Consider the following 7,500-nt stretch of genomic DNA (forward strand, 5'->3'; position numbering starts at 1 on the left):
GGATGAAACATCCAACATTAATCCTTCATCGAGATGCGGATGAAACATCCAACATTAATCCTTCATCTAGATGCGGGTGAAACATCCAAGATTAATCCTCCATTCGGAGAAGGGTGCAAGAGGAGGTGGGTGAGACGCCCCTCATAATGCCTTCCTCCGACGACCAACAATGCTGCCCTCATCTTGAGGCAGATGAGACGGCTCCCGAAAGGCCTTCTTCATCCCGTAGCCTCGGTTTGCAGAGAAAAGGTAAAAAGGGAAAAAAAGAGACAAGGTGGAAAGAAGCGAGACCTGGCTCTGAAGGAAACTGGAGACAGGCCTCGTGAATTATGAAATATTAAACTTAAGATTTTTTATCTTTATAGTGTTTTCTGAGGCGTTTGAAATTGCAAGCGAAATGTGGACATTTTTCAAGACTTGATGAAGATTGGAGTCATGGAATAGTCATGTATTACATGATACATTCTAGTACTTAAGTGTTTAAAAATACAAAATTGAAATTTTTTTAAAAATATGCATACTAAGCTTCCAAAATAGTTTGCGAGAAAAATAATTTATTTCTTGATATATTCTGCTTAGGTGTTTGGAGACTACAAAATAAAAAATCTGCTTTCCTAATATATACTATATACTGATATATATGTATATAATATATATATATATATATATATATATATATATATATATATATATATATATATATATTATATATATATAGTGTGTGTGTGTGTGTATGTATGTATGTATGTAAAAAAGCCGGCTGAGAGATAATGTTGCTATTAACGTTTACTTACTTTAATTTTATATGCATATATATATATATATATATATATATATATATATATATATATATATATATATATTATATACATATATATCAGTATATAGTATATATTAGGAAAGCAGATTTTTTATTTTGCAGTCTCCAAACACCTAAGCAGAATATATCAAGAAATAAATTATTTTTCTCGCAAACTATTTTGGAAGCTTAGTATGCATATTTTTAAAAAAATTTCAATTTTGTATTTTTAAACACTTAAGTACTAGAATGTATCATGTAATACATGACTATTCCATGACTCCAATCTTCATCAAGTCTTGAAAAATGTCCACATTTCGCTTGCAATTTCAAACGCCTCAGAAAACACTATAAAGATAAAAAATCTTAAGTTTAATATTTCATAATTCACGAGGCCTGTCTCCAGTTTCCTTCAGAGCCAGGTCTCGCTTCTTTCCACCTTGTCTCTTTTTTTCCCTTTTTACCTTTTCTCTGCAAACCGAGGCTACGGGATGAAGAAGGCCTTTCGGGAGCCGTCTCATCTGCCTCAAGATGAGGGCAGCATTGTTGGCCGTCGGAGGAAGGCATTATGAGGGGCGTCTCACCCACCTCCTCTTTCACCCTTCTCCGAATGGAGGATTAATCTTGGATGTTTCATCCTCCTCTGGATGAAGGTTTAATGTTGGATGTTTCACCCGTATCTACATGAAGGATTAATTTTGGATGTTTCATCCTCCTCTGGATGAAGGTTTAATGTTGGATGTTTCACCCGTATCTACATGAAGGATTAATGTTGGATGTTTCATCCGCATCTCGATGAAGGATTAATGTTGGATGTTTCATCCTGAAGGATTAATGTTGGATGTTTCATCCTCTCAATGCTTAGATGAAGAATTAATGTTGGATGTTTCATTCGCATATAGATGAAGGGATTAATTTGGTTGGATCTGTTTCATCCTCATAGAGAAGGATTAATGTTGGATGTTTCATCCGCATCTAGATGAAGGATTAATGTTGGATGTTTCATCCTCATCTAGATGAAGGATTAATGTTGGATGTTTCATCCTCATCTAGATGAAGGATTAATGTTGGATGTTTCATCCCATCATAGATGAAGGATTTAATGGATGAAGCTTTCATCCTCATCTAGATGAAGGATTAATGTTGGATGTTTCATCCTCATCTAGATGAAGGATTAATGTTGGATGTTTCAGCCTCCTCTGGATGAAGGTTTAATGTTGGATGTTTCATCCAACATTAAACCTATTTATCTATCTATCTATATATATAATATATATATAATATATATATATATAGATATATTATATATATCATGTATAACAGAATCACGAAAGTTTAGGAACGTGATAAATCCATAAATAAAGATAAATGCCACGAAGGAAAAATAAACGAAGGAGTCTGCGAGATCTTTCGGCTGAAAAGCCCTTTACTTAAGCAGCTACTGACAAAATACGAGAAAAAGACAATACAAGAAGGTTCGTATAACTGACAGATAGGGATTATAGAAGGATTAGTGCCTATCTTCCAGGTGTGTCGGATTCTAGGCACTAATCCTTCTATAATCCCTATCTGTCAGTTATACGAACCTTCTTGTATTGTCTTTTCTCGTATTTTTGTCAGTAGCTGCTTAAGTAAAGGGCTTTTCAGCCGAAAGATCTCGCAGACTCCTTCGTTTATTTTTCCTTCGTGGCATTATCTTTTATTATATATATATAATATATATAAATATTATAATATTATATATATATATATATATATATATTATAATATATATATATCTATATATATATATATATATTATATACCATACATACATACATACATACCTACTTATATATATATATATATATATATATATATATATATAAATATATAATATATATATATATATATATAGATAAAGATAAAGATAGATAGATAGATAGATAGATATGTATAAGTATATAAAAGTAAAGTAAGTAAACGTTAATAACAACATTATCTCTCAGCCGGCTTTTCCCAGCTACCTTTTTCTCTTCTGTGGATTAATGTAAATATGAAACGCGTCCCTCGTCCCGTAAAAAAGAAGAAGAAGAAGAAGAAGAAGAAGAAGAAGAAGAAGAAGATTCATTGAAACGCGATCGGCCGTTTTTATCCGATCCAGTTTATCAGCTCGATAACATGAGACGAGCTAGACGCCAGAGTGACGTTTATTGGTTTCCAGGTGGGAAGAAATAATTATCGAGAGATTCCCTTTCAAATTACAATCTCTCTCTCTCTCTCTCTCTCTCTCTCTCTCTCTCTCTCTCTCTCTCTCATAGCGTCATGGAATTTGAAGTGTTGGGAGGATTCTTTTTGTGATATTGTTCGCTTTTATTTTCAGTTAATTCTCCGTGATTATTTTGAATGCCAGTATTAGCGTATTCTGACTTATGTATACTCACTTAAGATCTTCTCCATTATAAAATGAGGTATTTATCTTGTATATAAAAAAATTAAAAACTGACCTGAGCTTTCTGGATCGCCTTGATGTTGTTGGTAGCATGTTCTCTCTCTCTCTCTCTCTCTCTCTCTCTCTCTCTCTCTCTCTCATAGCGTCATGGAAATTTGAAGTGTTTGGGGACGTTTCTTTTTGTGATGTTTGGCTGTTTGCTTTTTTCTTTCTGAATTCATTCCTCATGATTACTTTGAATGCCAGTAATAATATATTCCGACTTAGTATACTCGCTTAGGTGAGTTATTTGTCTTGAATATGAGATGAAGAGGAACTTTCGTAAGATTTCTGAATCGCTTGAGTGTTGCGTGTTTGCATCCTCTCTCTCTCTCTCTCTCTCTCTCTCTCTCCTCTCTCTCTCTCTCTCAAAGTATCTCGTTGAACAGATAGAAACAATTGTATTCGTTTGAGCTCATTCCCCACCCCACTCCTTTCTCTCTCTCTCTCTCTCTCTCTCTCTCTCTCTCTCTCTCTCTCTCTCTCTCTCTCTCTTTTAAGTAAAATGTTTCCGTCAGTGTCTAACTTTAATGTGTGCGTTTTTTTTTCTTTCAGAACATGCTATCTGATGCCCTAATTGTGAGACTTATTCCCGCCTATCCAGTCTCCTAAGGTTTGAATTAAACTCCTTACCATTTGCACTTGAATCTAGGTTGCTAGTAGCAAGTAGCTAGTAGTTACTTGTAGCTAGTTGCTAGTAGCTCTTCGTAGCCGCTAGTAGCTAGTTGCTAGTATCTAGTTGCTAGTAGCTCGTCGTAGTCGCTAGTTGCTCCTCAGATATGTGCCCAGTTTCACATTGTAGGGTTTTTTGTGTGCGTATATGTATGTGTATTTTCTAGCTTTCTTTTATTTGGTTTGCCCATTTTCTAAAATACCTTTCTTAACACATTTGTTAAAAATGCACTTTTTCCCTTTTTCTAATATTAACTTTTTCTTATATTTTCAGATTTTGTTTTTATTAAATCGATTGTTTGTTTTAACTATTATCTGGTATTGATTGCTTTTCTGAGGCAACCATTTTTCATATTGTTTTTTATGTGTAATCCACTTTCTTATATTGCTAGTTTTTTTTCAGTTTTACCATCTTTAATGATGTTCTTTTGTTCGTTTATGTTCTACCCATTTTAGGTGGTTGTTTTTATTTAACTAATATTATTCTATAGCTTTATTTTTTACTTCTTTTGACCCATTTATAATTATTTCTTCTCTGTTTCACCTACTTTCTAAAACTGAGTGTTTTATCTCTCGTCCAGTTTTCTAGTATTTCTCGTGTGTTTGTGTTTAAATCCCTCTCAGATATTGCTTTCATTTCCTGTTTTACTCGCTTTATAACGTTATTGCCAGCCATTACTTTCTGATCGTTTAGATCCATTGTGAAATTGATCAGTACCTCTCCTTCTTTCGCTTGAATCCCAGATTTGTGTAGTGCCCGTTTCTTCCCCTTTACTGTCAAGCTTTGGAATTCTCGCCCTGCTTCGGTTTTTCCAGAAAGACTCTTCCTTATTGATTTAATCCCCGACTGTCTTGCTACCTTTTCCTCTCTCTTGTTTCCTTTGGATGCCCTTAATCATTGCGACGCCACTTTACAAAAGATAAATGAGTTTCGGTCTCATTTAAAAACACCAGCTAATTTCTAAATGTCTTTTTAATTCATCAACCTCATTTAAATGTAATTTCACTCATGAACGATAACGAATTTTTAATTTCCGTTTATTATTAACAATTTCGTCGCTCGATCTCGATGAAAGCTGCCGTGTGGTGGGTCCTGATGGGTAGGGGTAGTATAGGGGTTTGTCACTGACAGCCCCCTCCCCTCACCTCCCCTCCCCCGACCCCACCCCATGTGGTGGAATATTAATTCCATATTAGAAAACGTCGATATTTGAAAATAGCGCCTTTTCGCGTGTATCTCATTTTAGAGCTTTTTCCAGGATGATTCGTCGCGTAATTGAAACGGTTTTTCGTCAGGTGAGCCGGTTGTCGGGGTTAATTTGGAGAGAGAGAGAGAGAGAGAGAGAGAGAGAGAGAGAGAGAGAGAAATGGAAAAGGGTGAGATGAGAGAGGTGGAAGAGAAAGTCGAGTGGAGAAATATGACGCGACAAAAATAACCAGGTTGAGTTTTTTTTTTTTTATAGAAATGATAAGGTATTTTAGTAGGAAAAGTGTGGTATTAGAAAAAAAGCAAGACAAGCCATTAGCCAGATGAATTAAGGATAAAACACACTGAAAAAATCAATTTCTGCTGTTGCAGAACGTAAGCGTCCTTTTTCAGACAACTTTAGCTTTGTCATATTACACAATCAGACTTCCATGTCATCATAGCGGAAGCTTTACAATAATAATTATTATTATGAATCATACTCTTTCATGAGGTCTTCATAAAATTCGGCGGGGAAGTACTTCATAGTTCCTTAAATATTCGACCCAGTTGAATATGACAGACTTTTTTTTCAAGGGCAGGAAGCCACAAAGATTGCGAAGAGTAGAAAGTGACGTCTCTTTCAATACAATAAGTTGAAACACAATTTTGAAAAGAATTTCCAATTTCCAGTCATATGACTGTATTATTATTATTATTATTATTATTATTATTATTATTATTATTATTATTATTATTATTATTATTATTATTATTATTATTAGACGTGAGCACACTGACGTGCAGCAAAGCGTACTGTTATTATTATTGGATTACAGCATTATAAAATTTTTATGTATTATTATTTATTATTATTATTATTATTATTATTATTAGACGTTGAGCAAACACTTGATTAGCAAGCAGCGTTAAAACCGTATTATTTTATTAATTATTATTATTATTATTATTATTATTATTATTATTATTATTATTACTATTATTATTATTATTATTATTATTATTATTATTATTATTATTATTATTATTAATTATTAGACGTGAGCAAACACTGTATTACCTCCAAAATGTCGCAACTGCTCTGACTTGAAAATACTATCTGAAACAGATCTAGGAAAATCGCGCATTTATACACAAAAGTAATAGAAAATAAAAAATAAAGGAATCGATAAATACAGAAAAGATCCTCTGAAAACTAAAGCTGAATTCCGTGGTATCTCATCCAAGATTCAAAGTTGGTAGAGTATGCAGGAGAAATGGCATTTTAAATATTGCGACTCTGCTTTTGCGCGGTGTATGAATTAAAAAAATGTTCTGTATCACTTTTATTAAATTTGCTAAACAATCTTTTACGGAATAAAGGTTATACGCAAAAAAAAAAAAAAAAAAAAAGACCCAGTTCCTTTACCCGAAATGAATCCCTTTTTTGGAATTTAAAACAAACACCACCACCCTCTCTCTCTCTCTCTCTCTCTCTCTCTCTCTCTCTCTCTCTCTCTCTCTCGGGTTAACAGTGATGTTCATTACTCGGTCGATATTTATAACATCAGTAGTGCCATAATTATTCCCTTTTTTTTATCCGGCTATGTAAATATCGGAATTTAATTTAGCACTTTTTTTTTAATAATTAGTAACCTTTTAACCGGTTGATATTAAAAAAAAATTAATGGGAAAATTGATCACAACGTAACGCTGTTGGATGTTGTGTGCCTGTGCCAGTGTGATCATATATATACAAATACGCTTATGGCCTTAAATTGAGTGAAGTGTAGAGAGCGTCAGTATACTATTACTATTGCTATTATCATTATTATATATGCTGGAAGAAGACCTTCATAAATACAGGTTTCATTGAAAATAATGGCTATTTCTGCAAGAAGGAGAGAGAGAGAGAGAGAGACAGACAGAGAGAGAGAGAGAGAAGAGATGAGAGAGAGAGAGAGAGAGAGAGGAGAGAGAGAGAGAGAGGAGCAGACACCCCCGAGCAAGAGGAATCCAATATGAGTCATTTTGTATCATCTGTCGGTTAGGTTTAAGATCCAATTTGTTCTGTATTTTGTATAATATATTCAATCTGACAAATACCGCGTTTTTTTATATGAATCCCCCACTTCGCGTTTTAATAGCCAATTTGAGGACAGAAGAACAGTCAGTAGTGAGAAGAATAGGTAAACTTATATACAAAATAAACGCTGCTGAAATAGTCATTATTTTCAATAAAACCTTTATTATTATTATTATTATTATTATTATTATTATTATTATTATTTTGCTCTATCACAGTCCTCCAATTCGACTGGGTGGTATTTATAGTGTGGGGTTCCGGGTTGCATCCTGCCACCTTAGGAGTCC

General features: G+C 33.8%; 1 long non-coding RNA gene across 3 annotated transcripts in view; it reads left to right on the top strand.

Annotated features, from left to right (window-relative positions):
- LOC135209186 (uncharacterized) overlaps positions 1–7,500 on the top strand; it is a 490,707-nt gene that overhangs the window by 211,515 nt on the left and 271,692 nt on the right. For all 3 annotated transcript variants that reach the window (XR_010313312.1, XR_010313310.1, XR_010313311.1), the window contains one exon: positions 3,825–3,882. This is a non-coding gene — a long non-coding RNA (uncharacterized LOC135209186). The remainder of the gene's footprint in view (positions 1–3,824; positions 3,883–7,500) is intronic.

The sequence above is a fragment of the Macrobrachium nipponense genome, chromosome 37, assembly GCF_015104395.2.
Source record: "Macrobrachium nipponense isolate FS-2020 chromosome 37, ASM1510439v2, whole genome shotgun sequence".
Lineage (NCBI taxonomy): Eukaryota > Metazoa > Arthropoda > Malacostraca > Decapoda > Palaemonidae > Macrobrachium > Macrobrachium nipponense.